The sequence below is a fragment of the Myotis brandtii genome, unplaced genomic scaffold, assembly GCF_000412655.1.
Source record: "Myotis brandtii unplaced genomic scaffold, ASM41265v1 scaffold213, whole genome shotgun sequence".
Taxonomy (NCBI): domain Eukaryota; kingdom Metazoa; phylum Chordata; class Mammalia; order Chiroptera; family Vespertilionidae; genus Myotis; species Myotis brandtii.
Genome location: NW_005357962.1, coordinates 1,610,967 through 1,626,051, shown reverse-complemented (window position 1 = coordinate 1,626,051; position 15,085 = coordinate 1,610,967). Strand labels below are relative to the sequence as shown.

The following is a 15,085-nucleotide window of genomic DNA, read 5'->3' as shown; positions in this document are numbered from 1 at the left end:
TGCCTCCCCTTCCCCAGCTGTGCATCCGTCACTGTGGTAGGGTCACGTCCCTGGAGAGGGAAGAGGGAAGGGGCACTCCAGGAGGGGGCGGAAACCTGCTTTCTACTTAGAAGTCCTGGAGCTAAATAGCAGGGGGGCTGGGATGGAAAGGAAGAATTGTTACAATCCATCACCCGCCCTTCCCCAAGCCCCGCCTCCTTAGGCCCGTGATCCTAGACAGCGTGATTTTTTTTAAAAGTCCAAACCTTTGCCCAGTTCTGGACACCAAGGCAGAGGTCCCCTGGCCTCATCTCCCTGTTGGTTGGGGGGCTTCCGAGGGCAAATAGGGCAGGAGCAGTGCCCTCAGCTGGCTGGAGGTGGGAGGTACAGAGGTCTCCTGGCTGCACCCCTGTGGATTATCCCACTCCCACAGGGAAGGTGTCCTGACTTTCTGAGATAAGCTGCCGAGGTCCCTCCTGGTCTGGCTGGGGAGGCGGGGCTGGTGGGGGGAGAGATGGCAGCAAAGGCTGGGCTACATGGGGTAGCCTAGCAAGTGGAGGGCCCCCAGGCGCTGCTACCAGAGGCCAGGCCCCGGAGGCCAGCAGCAGGGATGTGAAGGGGGGAAACCTGGCCAGTCCTGCCCTCCGCCACTTGGCAAAGCAAATGGCGTTCGCTCTTGTGTGCTCCCCTGTTTGGGATCTTACTCCCACCCCAAAGGATGCTGTTGGTGTTCCCATCAGCCCCGTTTCATCTGGATTCCAGGTGAGGACTGGGGAGGATGGTGGAAAGTGGCGGATGCTTTACCTGCCTCAGGCCTGCAAGCCTCCCACCCAGCCCTCAGCCCTGCTGTCTCCTTGGGTCTCCTGGATCGGTGGTCAGCCTGGGGGCTCCCTTCCCCATCCGGACATAGAACCTTTTTATGATTCTCCGCCAGGGGCCACAGCCACCGGCCCTGGGTGTAGAAGGTGCAGAACAGATGGGTTAGTTCGGGCCTTGGGGTCGGCCCGAGGAGGGTCTTTGACCCTGGGAATCGGGGTCCTTCCTAAGTTGGCTGGAGACCCTCGGTGGGGGGACAGCTAAGGTAGCTTCTGAGCGAGGTGGGAGGGAGGAGGGCAGAGGAAGATGCCAGTGCCCGCTGCTCAGGTGCCCGACTGGGCGGATGGAGAGCCCCAGACGGGCCGAGTGGGAACCGTTTGAGCATCAGCAGCCGCTCCCAGGAAGGCTTGCTGGTGGCACCTCTCCCTGCTTCCCGCCCAGGCTGCTGGGAAGAGAGCCCCTCAGGAAGGACCTCCAGGAAAGGGGGAGGGTGGGGTCGGGCCTGCCTGGTCTTCACCAGTTGGTTTCCCAGAAGGCATGCGCCCTGGGGGGTGGGGGTGGGGGAGGGATTGGAAGTGGGTAGGTTCCCAGGGAAGGCTTTTTCTGGGCTGAGAGCCTGGCTGTGTCCCCTCAGATGGCTGAGACCTGAAGTAGCTCCCCAGGGTCCCGTGAGGCTGTGAGGTATAAGGGGGTCAAAGGGCACGGGAATGCTCGTTGGTCCCGGGCTCTTTGTTCCCAACGCCCTCCCTTCCTTTGCTCCAGTGCTCGAAGGAGGGCCCCTTAGGGTTCCCCCGGCCCCCCAGGAGGAGGAAGTGTTTGTGCTGATGGTGACGTTTTCCAGGGCAGGCCAGAGGAAGGCGGGACAGGACTGGCGGGCAGCCAGACCCCCTTTGACAGAGATATGGTTACAGAGAATGACCTCTAGCCCAGGCGGTGAGCAGAGTGGCCGTCCGTCCGTCCGTCCGTCCGACAGCACCGACCCAGCCTGGCAAATGAGCCCCGCTGGGGTGGGGAGCGAGGGCGGGTAAGCGGTCCCCGTAGGAAGTGGGGAGGCCCCCGAGCCCCTGGGACCTAGTTTCTTTTAGTGACCTCCCCAGGCTATAGCTACATGCACTGCACCCGTTTGCTTGCCTCTCTGCGTCTATTACTTCTGTCAATGTCAGTGCTATTGATAGTGTAAACAGGAGTGGACCCCCCGCCCCCCACTTAGTGAACTAAAGCGAACCCTGTGTGTTGCTCCTGGATGAGAGGGAGGACCTGCCCACCACCAGGAGCCCCCTGAGGTCCCCCCGGGGGTGGGGACTCCCCTAGCTTTCACTCCTGCGCAGCCCCACGGTTGTATAGAGAGCCTTGTGCTTGGAAAGCCGCTGGCCACAAGGACTCTCATCTCTCCCCTTCCTTCTGCTGCCTTGGGGGGCAGTTGGGGACTTGGGGGAAGGTCTTGATTCTGCTTTCTAGTAAAGGGACACAGAGACTTTCTGGGTAGAATTGGGTTGTGGTTTGTGATGACTTTGCCTTTTTGTGTTTATATCCCATCCACGACCCTGGTTCTCCTTCCTTATCCTGCCTTCGTGCTCCTGCTCCTGTCACCCCCTCCCCCCACACCCGCCACCGGTGGAGTGGTGGTGAGAGGAAACAGTGGCACAAAAGAGAAATATCCCCCCTGCACATTGCCACCGCGTAGCTGAAGAGGCCTAAGTTAGAAACAAAGAAGAGCCACCGCTAGGTACTGTGTGAGGGAGAGCATGAGATGGAGGTCTCAGAGCAGAGTGGTGGGAGCAGGTGGTGGGAGAGGCGGGTGGGGCATCTGTCCTCACCGCGTTTGGGAAAGGGAGGGGTGCCTACCCTAGTTGCCCACCACTCTGCCCCCTCCCCCCCCCAAGGAAAATGTCCACTTTTCTTGCCTGCCGTGAGAGGTTACTGAGCAGGCTGGTACTCGCTGAAACACTTGGCAGGGCCCAGGCTACGGGCAGGGCAATGCTCTGGATCCCACAGGGACTGGAGAAATAAACCCCATCCTGACCCAACCTTCGCATTGCTTTTCAGTCCTGAAACAGCGCAGTGACCTCTGATCGCCATGTCTCCGTGTACATCTCTAGGCCTGTAGGTGAGGCAGACTTGGGGGTGCTTCTTCCAGGTGTGGGTACAAAAGAGGGGAGCCATTTCCCCAGTACACCCCCATCCTCCCACACGTCTTTCTTGTCTCTTTCACCCCATGCTCCAGCTCTTTCTGAAACTCAGTCATGAAAGAATGGCCAAGAGCGTTGACCTCCCGCAATAGAAATGCCTGCTACCGAGGGTCTTCCCTTCATACTCCCTGAACTCCCTCCTCATTGGACTTCCTGCTGGCTGGACAGCTCAGCATTTTGGCCCTGAATGCTGGGGGACTTCAGACAGGGTCGAGGACTGAGGCAGGCACAGCTTTCATGAGGTTAGAGGGGAGGGTGCAGACTTGGGAAGCTGTGTAACGGTCTGAAAATGTCTCCACCGGCTTCTGTAAAAAGCAACCACAGCAACAGACAAGCGTCCCCACCCTCCACCCCGCTAACTGACGTGTGCCGTGACCGACGTGTGTGTGACCGTGGTCTCAGTGTGTCGTGTGTGCACTGCTCCTGCCTTCCGGGGATGCTCCTTCTCCTGTGTGTCCCGTTCCCACCCTGTGGCTCCTGATGTGCAAAGTGCTGTGTGTTTCTGCCCGGCCTACGGGGTGCATCGAGTTCTCGGTGTTTCCGTCCTGGAGGGGAGGCCGTGTCGCATCTCCCACGGTCCTGAGAGGATGTGCAGGTTTGTGACTTCGCAGGGAGCTGCTTTATGTGAGTCTCCAGGAAGATCTCCAGGCTGGAAGCAGCCCATGTCTGGATTTGGACTCAGTGACCAGGACTCGCCCAGAGGCAGCGTCAATGACTTCATGCAGAGGGCTCCTGGAGGGGCAGCCCCAGAACCGGATCCCTCCCGCTCCCCCTGCCTTGGCCACTGACCCTGACCCTGACCTGGTTCTGGGAGTGAGGCCTGGAGAGGCCAAAACCTGGAGCCACCTTGAGGGAGGCACTGGGCAGCCTTTATCTGTCGAACCCTGGACATCCCAGCCCTCTGTGGAGCCCCTGCAGGCTCACAAAGACTAAATCACAGGCCCGCCCCGTCCTTGCTGTGGTTAGTATCTTGTTCTGTGGTTGGTTAGCAGTGTTGGTGACCTTGTAGTGAATCTTTTTTGTCTGCAATTTAGAGAATGTGTAAACAAATAAAAGGCTTTAAAACTCATGAACTTTTGGTTATTGCCCCACCCCCCACCGCCTGTCTTTATAAATCAATTACAAATGTATAGATCCTGTGGAAATAGAGCCTTTTCATGTTTGGGGGGTGCAGTGAGACTACATGTGTGAGTGCACATGTGTGTGCATGTGTGTGTGTGAGCACATGCATGCATGTGTGTCAGGCTCCAGAGAAACGCTGGTGCTTTTGTGTTTGTAAGAAGACTCCAGGAGCAACGTGTTCCAGGTCTCAGTTGCTCCTGGCGCTAGAATTCTGACCCTGACATCCACATCGAGCTCCTGGGAAGCCGCCGTCAGGGCAGTACCGGTACCGGGGGCAGGTCAGCCAAGAGCTTCCTCTGAGGACACCCCTCTGGGAAGAGGCAGGGCATTTGGAAGAGAACCCCTGCAACTTCTGGGGGAGGGGAGGCCAATGATTCAGAGGTGACTCACAGCTGAGGCAGGGGTCAGGGGTCGTGGTGGGGGAGAGACCTTAGCTCAGGACCCATCTAGAGGGTAGCTGAGTCATCGCTCCTTCCCTCAGCAGAAACCACCTCCATAAAAGGCAGGGAGATGGTGCCCTGGGAGAGGAGCGGAGGTCTTTGCAGAAGACACATCTGCCCTGAGAGTCCCCAGCCTGCTTAGCAACCACCGTAAAGGAACAGCCTCTGGGAGCAGGACTCCCCGGCCACGGCCACACAGGAATTGGTTGCCCAAGGCTGCAAGCTGGGAGCCAGTCTTCCAAACACAAGTTTCAGTTCAGCAAGTAAATAAAGCTTGTCCTCTATGCCAGGCACTGGGACTGCAGCGGAGGAGACAAGGCCCCGCCCTCAGGGGGCGCACAGGTCAGGCAGGTAACAGCACCCCATGAGGAGGGCTGGTCAGCGAGGGAATCTGGGGAGGTGGACGCAGCGCAGGGACTTCTGGGCGCCATCAGTCCGTGATTTCAGCTGGGATCTACCTGTGCCTCCCAGGAAGACATAGGTGGACATGGCCGCGGGGAAATACCAGGCCACGTCGGCCCCTCTTCCAGTAGGCGCTCCCCTGCTCCTCAGTAGCCTCTCCTTTGCGAAGCACAATGTAGGGTTGTTTCTACCAGAGGAGACACTGATGGTTGCTGCGGACACGGGCCGCAGAGGGAGTGAGGTCCCCACGCAGGGGCCTGAGCAGAAAGGCCAGCGGGGCGCCTGGCTGGCAATGCTGAGGGGCTCATTCCAGCAATGGGGGACTCAGGCTCCTGACAGAGTCCAGGCAGGAAGAGGCTGCAGCAACACCCACGCGCGCAGGCCTTTCCTCTGCATGGAGGGCGGTGACGTCTCTGCTTTGACCCCAGGGACCCCAGCGTTGCATCCCTGGCTCGGATGCTACGAGGGCCTTGGGGGAGGCAAGAGATGCACAAGGGAGGCTGGGCCTGGGAACGTTATCTGACACAGACCAGGAGCTGACATGCTCCCGGGGAGTCCCAGGGACAGGGGAGGGACCCAAATTATCTTCAGGCAAACTCAGAGCAGAACAGATTTCCTTTGTTTTTTTCCTTCGGGGGAGGAAAAGTGTGTGTGTGTGTGGGGCGGGGGGATAAGAGGAAGAGACCACTGGGATAACACTCATTAGAGTCTAGGACAGTGGTTCTCAACCTGTGGGTCGCGACCCCTTTGGGGGGTCGAACGACCCTTTCACAGGGGTCGCCTAAGACCATCGGAAAACACATATATAATTACATATTGTTTTTGTGATTAATCACTATGCTTTAATTGTAATTTTTAATTTGTAACAATGAAATTGGGGGTCACCACAACATGAGGAACTGTATTAAAGGGCCGCAGCATTAGGAAGGTTGAGAACCACTGGTCTAGGGGGTGGCGGTGGCAGACAGGACACTGGAGGGGAGTGAGAGGGCTGGGCCTTGTGTCACCCAGGTGGCTCATTGGGGACATGTTAGATACATGTTAGACATTTTAGCACGGGTTTCTATAAAGCCAGCCGGAGACGCAGGCAGGTTTGGGCAAGGAGCCCCCAGACCAGATGGATTTGCATGCAAACGCCCAGGGCTGTCCTTACGCTCCCCCACCTGCACCCAAGCTCACCTGTGTCAGAGGCCCTGGGGCATCTGAGAAAGCCCTTCTCCACCCAGCCCCTTGGAATGGATGGTTTAATACCAGATGCAATGAAGACAGACGGGTAGGTTGTTGGACAACACTGGTCTCCTGAGTAGATTCTGCAGAGGCCTAGGCTGATGGAGGCACTTTGGGGGGTGCCCAGAGGCCTGGGGGGACAAGGATGGAAGGAAGGTTCCTGAACCCCAACCTTCAACTCAGATCATTGATCAGAACAGCTCTGATTTTCTTTCATATAGTGCTGCTTCTACTGCTTAAGAAAGCACAGAACACAACAACTTTAAACCATGTTTGGGGCTACATGGTCCCGGAGGTTGTGGAAGGCAGTGTGATGATGCGAGGCCACCAGGGGCCCTGGGCCCTTGACCCTCCGCCAGGTACAGATGGACCTGGTTCCTGCTCTCAGGTTTCTCCAAAGGGGCCTGACACACACCCAGCTACCTCCCCCCTCCCCCCTCGGCCTCCGTTTTCTCTTAAGCAGAGGGGAGGAGCCTCCAGGTCTTGACCAGGAGGTTTCACTAGTTCCTCCTCCCTTGGGATCCCTGCAGCCTTTGGTGCTCACAGCCCTCCCTCCCCCACGCCCTCCGCCTACCAAGGTGCTCTGCTGTCGCCTCCATCACAGCCTCAGGCTGTGCTTTATCGGGACCAGAACAACAGTGTGCTCCCCAGGCTGGCGAGCTGAGAATGTTCCGGCTAAACTTTAGGTAATTAGCATTGTTAATGCTCAGTTCTGTACTATTACAGCTGTGAGCCTCATTAAAGTGTTCTCCAGGGGGAGGCAAGCGAGGTTCAGGTGTCAGCTCTGCTCCTCGCCAGCGCCCACCTGCCATTGCCAGGCCTCTGTGCTCAGAAGCCTGGTTCATTTCCACCCCTCCTCCCGCTCCCACTCCCTGTCTGCTGGCATCTGGGCAGGGACCTGCCTTTCCCAGCTGGGCCTCACTCCTTCCTGCCCCCTCTCTTCTCCCGCACAGAAGGAGCTGGGGCGGCTGGGGGGCTGCTCCCTCTCCCTCCCACTCAGAGAAACATGCCTACAGGAGGAAGGGGAATGGCTGCCAGACCTCGGCCCCAACTCCGCTGTGAAAGAAAGGGTTCTCACCTGGGTGGGGGACCTGAGCCTGCCCTCTGAGTACTGGGCTTTTTGTCCAGACTGTTCCTTCCTTTACTTCCCACCCCCGAAGTTCTGGTGCCCTCACCCACACCCCCCACCTCCTGGCTGGATTTCCCAGGCTCGACTGGCATCTGCTGCCTCGGCCCCTCATCGGAAAGAAACCTGAGTCCCTCTGGCTTTAATTTCTGGGATTCCTGATTCCTGGGAGGGGCGGCAGGGGACAGGCTATTTGCCAAACAGAGAAATACGAACCGCTCTTCAACCCCCTAGAAACCTGGAGGAAAATAATGCCAGTCCCTCTAGGGACTAAACACAGGCTCAACCCCAAACAGAGGGAAAACACAATTCCGGAGGCCTCTGGGGTTGGGGGGCGGGGGGGCTGAGGAGGGCCCAACAGGGGCCCAGACCCTTGGCCATCGCCCCTTCCACTCCCCTCTGTGTCAGAGGGCCATGGAAGCCCTTCCGGATGAGCACAACCGGACCCTCTGCTGTGGGCTGCCGACGGGAGGACACCAGGAGCTCAGGCTCAGCCTCAGAACCTCCCAAGGGAAGCAACGGCACCAGCAGGTACCCAGGCGACCTTAGTTCAGGATGGAGTGACGGTGTGTGGTCCCGGATGCAGGCGCGCAGGGGCACATGCTCAGAGGGGCACGGGAGCAGGGCCTTGAGGGATGTGTAGGACTCGGATGGCAGAGATTGGGGTCAGAGTGGGCTTTCCAACTGGAGAAAGCGATGTGAGCAAAGCCCCCCCTTTATTCCAGGGACACGGGGCTGGCCTGGGACGCGTGTCTTGGGCACTGGGACCTGGGCTGCATCCCGGATCTAGGGCAAACTCTTCCCCAGGGCCCTGGTTCCATCTTGACGTCACAGAGAGCCTTCTTCTGAAGCTGAGAGCGGGTGCAGAGGCCCTCGGAACCTTTAGCCCGTGAGAGGAGAGCTGGGGTCTCCCAGCAGCTCTCCTGCCACCTGGTTTGACATGTGGGATTAGGTCCTTGTAACCTTTACTCCGTCTCCCCTCCCTCTAAGCCAGTGGTTCTCAACCTGTGGGTCCCGACCCCTTTGGGGGTCGAACGACCCTTTCACAGGGGTCGCCTAAGACCATCCTGCATATCAGATATTTACATTACGATTCATAACAGTAGCAACATTACAGTTATGAAGTAGCAACGAAAATAATTTTATGGTTGGGGGGTCACAACATGAGGAACTGTATTTAAAGGGCCAGAAGGTTGAGAACCACTGCTGAGCTATTCTCAGCTCTTTAAACCTTAGTCTGGATCCTTTTCAGGTGGTTTCTTATGATCCTCATTTTCCACAACTACTCACAGCTTCTCCAACCCTCCACTGCCTTCAGCCAATGGGCTGGAGCGTGTCCTATCTAGAACGCCATGGTCCTCCATGCTCCCACATGCTGGCACCCACAGCCTCTCCACCCACAAGCACGCTGAAGCTTCAGCTCAGCCCTCTCTCCTCGGGGAGCCTTTTCCGACTTGGCCAGGGAGCACCCCTCCTACCACCAGGATGGTACATTCTTCTGTGACAGCACCTGGCACCCTGCCCGTCTGTCAGCGTTCTCGCTGGCCTTCCCATCAGACTGACCTGTTTGAGGGCACAGGTCACTGGAATCCCACTTGCCTTGGTGCATGTTCAATGGCTGGGTGGATGGAAGGGTATATGAGTGAGTGAGTGAACAACAAATCAGAGAGAATAAAGGGGGATGGGGTGGAGCACAGGCATTGGTCTTTGTCCCTCTGGGGCAAAGCCCTGGCGAAATCAGCAGCAGATCTCTGGCTGTGAGCCCTGGGCTCTGGGGCAGAGCGGGTGGGAGAGGCAGGTGGCTCTGTTGGGTGGGAAGGACAGGGTGGCTGGGCCTTGACCCATCTCTCTTTCCTGGGTTACACGGTCCACTTAAAACCCGAATCCTTCAAGTCCCGCTGCATTATTAAGGATCGATATTAAGTGGGCCGCCCCGTGTTCCTCTTAAAGGAAATCCACTTTGCCCTTAAAGAAATAATAAATTATGAAACGTGTCTCCATGCTTCTCTGGGGCGAAAAGACCAGCTTTCTCTTTAAAGCTCACAAAGGACCCTGAAAAAATACATGATTAGATGAGTCCCTAATCAGACCCCCACAGGCTTAAGCCGCTGATGAAGAGCACCTGCAGGTGCAGGGCTTCCATCTGGCTCACAGTTACCCTTGGACTTTCACGGACTCGGTAAGAATCAAGGTCCCTCTTCCTCCAGCCAGATCCACCTTTGGAGGGGGGATGGAAGGCAGCGCGTGGGTGACCTTTTAGTTGTGCTTCTCCTGTGTCATAAAATCATTAGCTTTCCTCGAGTTGTGCCATTTTAAAAATATACACCGCACTCCTGTATGCTTTTAATTATGTCTTGAGGCCAAAATGATTACTCCTGAGAATTCGGATCCAATTACACAATGAAAGTCCATGAGAAAGTGCATTTCCATGCAAGTCATTGGGCTCTAAGACTTGGGGACCCATTTGCTGGCTGGAGGCGGAGGGGGGGGCACCAGGAAGGCTCATCCCTGCCCTGGCACACACTGAGACTGTGGTGGAGGGGGCCTTGGGGCCTGAGAACGTTTGGAGTGAAAGCTGGCGCTGCCACGCACAGTGACTGTCACTGAGCATGGTACATGGCTCCAGGAGCCTCAGTTGCCTCCTCTGTAAAATGGGACTAATGACACCCACTTGGTAGAGCTGCTGTGAAGTTGAAAGACGATCCCACGTGTATAGTGCCTGGCACATGTGGTCTCTCTGTCTCTTCCTTCTACTGCTCTCTCTCCCGCCATTTAAGGACAGATGTGATAATAACTTGATTCTAAGAGAAAAGGTGATGAGATCCTGCCCTCAAGACCTCAGTTTCCTTACGAAACTAAGGTGGCACAATAGGGCTGAAGAAAGTACGTGTCTTGAGAGTCAGAAAGATGTGACTTCGCCTCTTGTTTGTCTCTTAATGGAGATAATTACATCTACCTTATATCTTACCTTTGTAGGAAGATTAAAAGAGACAACTTAGTGAAAGATCTGGGCTCTGTACCTGGCACACAATAGGTACCCACTAAATAGTTGTATGGTCTAATATCATCCAGTTTACTCTTGGAAATGAGGGGGATGTGGCAAAGGCTGCAAGAGCTGTCAGATAATGTGCCGCAAGAGTTCAAGGGGAGACTTCCAACTGGAGAGAAAGCTAGGAAGGCTTCAGAGAGGAGGTGATGCACTAACTTGGACATCAGATAATGGGAGGAGGTGAAAGAGAGAGAGATTTTTTCCAAGTGTGTGTGTAGAGACAAGAAAATGTGACTAGTAGTCCAGGCTGGCCAGGGTGGACAGGAGTCCCAGGAGATGAGGCAGGAACCTGGGTCTGGGGTCTCACCAGGAAAGCCTTCAGTGAGGCAACAGAGTTGGGGGCCGCTAATGGGTCCTGAGTAAGGGGGTGTGAACTGCGCCGAGCAGGCGGGCTTGAGGAGAGGTGAGGGGCTTTCGGAGCAGGGCCGTGTGACCGAGCCTGCTGGTGATCACAGGCCAGACTTGCTGGACCAAGCCCAGGTGTTGTGGGAACCTGCAGACCACAGTCCTCAAACCAGGGTTTGGGGTTCAGAAGAGAGGCCAGAGGCTGCTCTTTACCTGTCGACTGAGGGACCCACTCCTCCTCCTCCTTTCCTCTCTCGTTCCTCCTCACCGCTGTCCTGCAGCTGAGCAGCCTGGGGGGAGGGCAGAAGACAAGTGAGGGGAGCCAGGCCGAGAGCTGAGCCCTTGCCAGTGGGGAGGAGGCGAGAGAGGTTGGGACGCTAGGATGGCTAGGGGGGAGAGGGGGGGGACCCGGGACTCCTCTGGAGCCTCAGGAGCAGGCGCAGCTAGCGTGGTGTGGAGGACCTGGACCTAGGGTCCTAGGCTCAAAATGTCAGGGCAGTCAGGACCCCGGGTGGCCTTTCTCGAGTCCATGGACGAGCTTTGACGTGTCTGTAACACTGGGTGTGCCTGCCTTCCTGGCTTGCCTCATGTTCTCAAAGGGCCTGTGACATCCCCAAAGCTTAAGCACCCCTTGTCAACGTAACCCCTTCATATTCCAGGTGAGGAAAAGGAGCCCTAGAGTCAGAGGGACTCACTGGGCCCCACAACTAGTTAACTGCCGTCCTGGGCGAAGGAGGAGAAAGGATGTCTATCAGGAGAGCAGGGGCGCTGGGAGCTGGCCCAGGCGCAGAAGCAGAGGAGAGCGCGGGAGGGAAAGAAAGGAAAGCCCAGAATTGCCCAGGGATTAACCATCTGTGTGTTTCTAGGGGCCACGCCCCTCCATCCCTCCCCACCAGGTTACCTGATCCTCCTCTCCAGGTATTGTTCAAGCACTTTCCCAGGAAAGGACTGGGCTGGACTGGGTCAATGAGGGTGGGCAGAGCCGGGAGGGGAGGGGAGGGAGAGAGATAGAAAGCAGTACCACGTTGAGAGAGGGAGCAAAAGGGGGAGAGAGTGGCGAGCAGATGGTAAAGAGTGAGCCTGGGGGTGTATAAGGTGGGCACGCCCTCCTTTGTGGTTCAGGAAGTCCACCCTTGGCCTTGGGGCTGGGACAGAGGTGGAGGGAGGCCGGGGGTCTCCACCAGCGTTTTCTTGAGGGCAGTTCCATGCATATAACTTGAAGGCTGAACATGTGTTAACACAGGGCTTGGGGGCTGGTCTTGGGGCTTGCTGTTAAAATTCTTTTTAGCGCTCCCTCAGCCCCACCATCTCTCCCTTCCTATCTTGTCAGGTAGCCATTACTGGCTTTGAAATCACAGGTTCTGGCAGCAGGAAGGGACCTTATGGGCCAGCGAGCCCAGTGGTTTTCTAAAGGTGCTCTGTTGGGCCTCAGGGACTCCACACGGTGAGCAGGTAAGGGAGCGGCTGAAAGGCCCCTCTCCCTCCAGGGCAACCGGAGGGCACAGCTGCCACTGATGGGCGGCCCACGAAAAATGTACTGGGGAAGGAGTTCCTTGGAGATAAACACGTGTTCTAAGCTCCCTGCCCTCAACCCCTGAATTTATAGAGGGGAAACCAAGGCTGGGACTTAGTGATAGGGAATCCAGAGCTGAGCTGGGCCTCAGGTCAGGCCTCCCAACCTCCCGGCCAGTCGTCTGGTCTCTTCTTTCTTCCTGGGATCAGGAAGGGAGGGAGAAGCCTTGCTGAGGAGAAGGAGTTGCCTGTGTGGTGTGTGAGGCCAGGGAAAAGGCGATGTGGGAGCCCCAGGGGTGGCGGCTCTCCCGCAGCCATGGCTAGAATCCTGCATTGTGAGTCATGCCTTCAGCTCCTGCCTAGGGTGGGGGTGAGAGGCAGGGAGGCAGAGAGCCTGCCTATTTTAGACTCCGGAGGTTTAACCTTTTTGCTCCTCCAGCCCAGGGGTGTGGGGATGATTCTGTGTCCTTGTCAGCCTGGTGGGAAGCTCCGGCAAGCCCGTCTCTCTCTTTCTTCCAAGGCTGAGTAGACAGATGAAAGCTGGCCCTGGCCGCTGAGCTGAGTGCTCTGAGCAGAGGTGGCATCTGGACAGCTGTGAAGGCCTTGTTTGCATATATGCAAATGAACTCTGGCTCCTCTCTTCCCCAGCATCATCCAGGCAGACCCAGGTGCTGTTGGAAGAGTCCCAAATCCTGCATCAACATTAGGTTTTTTGGTCTCACAATGTGAAATTTCCTTTGAACTCCTTCCAAGACCCTGAGACCTTTCCCAGTTCCCACCTCCACCCCTGCCAGTCATGTCAGCTTCCCAAACTGTAGAAATTAGAGCTGAAGAACAGATTTGGAGATAGCCAGTGGCAGTGGGCAGAGTTCAACCGGACAGGCAGGAGGTTCTAGGTTCTGTGCTGGCTCTGCCACCAGTTCAGTGTTGCCTGGGATGAGCCACCTAACCTCTCTGCCCTACAATGCCCTCGAGGGGCATTGGAAGGTTCTGTGCTGGCTCTGCCACCAGTTCAGTGTTGCCAGGGATGAGCCACCTAACCTCTCTGCAAGGAAAGGGGCTGAAGGTCCCTTCCAGCTCCAACAGCCTGCAAATATTTGTGAACCCCCATGCATTAAGGTTTTTTGGCTGTACATAACAGACACCCACCCAAGGCCACTCAATTGCAACAGGGACACGTTAGGAGGACACAAGGGTATCTCAAAAACATATGAGTGGTGATGGGTAGGTTCAGAAGGGGAGGAAAAGGAGAGTGTGGAGAGCTGTCTGGTCCCTCCATCTCTTCTTTCAGCTCCTTTCTGGGCAACTGTTTTAATCCCACTCTTTCCCAAGACTGATTTTTCTCTGCTCCTCTGTGTACTCAGTGGTGAAGACATGAGTATCTTACAACACCATGTCCAGCGAAAGTGACCCAGAGAGAGAGTCAAATGTCTGTCAGGGGTCTGATTCCACACTCCTGGGGGAGAACATCTATTCATTTGGCTTGAGTCAGGTGACCACCTGTGGACCAATCAGCCCAGGCCAGGAGATCGGGGACTGAGGCCCATAGCCTAACTCGGGGAGATTTTGGGTCCTGAGCAGGTACCCAAGGAGTCCACTGCTCCTCATAGGAATGTTTTAGAGAGTCCAAGCCATATCAGAACTCAGGAGAGATCATTACGTTTGAGAGATCATTACGTTTGAAAGCCCTCACTGATGGCTTTCCATAAACCTAAGCAACCTGAGCAGCGCGCAGAATGGGTGGAGCCTAGACTGTAAGGGTTTGCATTTGCATTTGTGTGGTCGCAGTGATGATGGAGAAGAGGAAAGGCAGGTATAATTGATCACTTCCCAGCCTCTCCCAACACCCTGCTAAATATCAGAGTGACCTTTAAAAAAGGCAGAGGCCATCAATTAAACAAACAGATGCCTTGATGGAAAATAGAAGTGTAAGCACTGGCACCATCTCATAATTTACTCATGGCAAATCAACCTTATTCACTTGGTGGGCTGTTCTCTGTCTACATTAAAAAAAAAAAAAGGAGGAAATTCATCACCACAGTGTGAGGACCTTCATGAGACCTGCTAAACACCAAAATAGATTACAGAGAAAGGTTTCACATCTCTTTCCTGGGGTTAACACTTTTTTAAAAAAAATCAAGAGGTTGCATATGCATCTGTCTTGAACAATTGAGCTAATGTCTTTGGAGATGCAGGGGGTGGTGGGGGGATGGATGAGAAGACCTTTGGACAGTTCCAGCCATCTTTTAACTCTAGGATCCAGATGTGGTGATTGCATCTGCATGCTCACGCTCATGATTAAACTATATATACATGTTGCTTAATACAGATAGAAAAATACACTGAACATAGTTCCAGTGACCTGAGGATGTGTGTGACATGTTCAGCAACACTGGGCCTGGGATTAATGTTGCTAAGGTCAGCGTGGTCCTTTTGGGCACACGGCGGGTCATCTTTCATAAGGGTTCACCACTCTTCCGTATCTTAGTTCGTCTCTAATGGACTGGCAGAGAGGGATGGTTATTAGAAAATAAAATGCACTTAGAGTCCCCCCATGAATCATTTATGGAAGACACCATGCTTAGCAAAGACTATGAAAATATGGCTGCTAAGGGCATCACAGTCACTATTTCTGGATGGCTTTCAAGCATGACTACTGACCACAGAACCAGGCCCGGACACACCGGAAGGACTGAAGCCTTCCGGGTGGAAGGGAAAAGGTGTGGGCAGGGGCTGAGCCCAAGGAGGCGGCCCTCAGAAGCCACCATGTGGTGGAACCCACACTGTGAGGTTCCCTGGCCTTACTTTCCTTCATATTCCCACGATAGGCCAGGGGAGGAGGATGTCAGCTGAAGAGGCAATTAATTGGACAGAACTG

General features: G+C 55.6%; 1 long non-coding RNA gene across 1 annotated transcript; it reads left to right on the top strand.

Annotated features, from left to right (window-relative positions):
- Positions 1-7: 7 nt before the first annotated feature.
- LOC106726015 lies at positions 8-4,053 on the top strand. The gene is made up of 2 exons (XR_001362032.1): positions 8-532; positions 563-4,053. It is a non-coding gene; the product is annotated as an uncharacterized LOC106726015 (long non-coding RNA).
- The last annotated feature ends 11,032 nt before the right edge of the window (positions 4,054-15,085 follow it).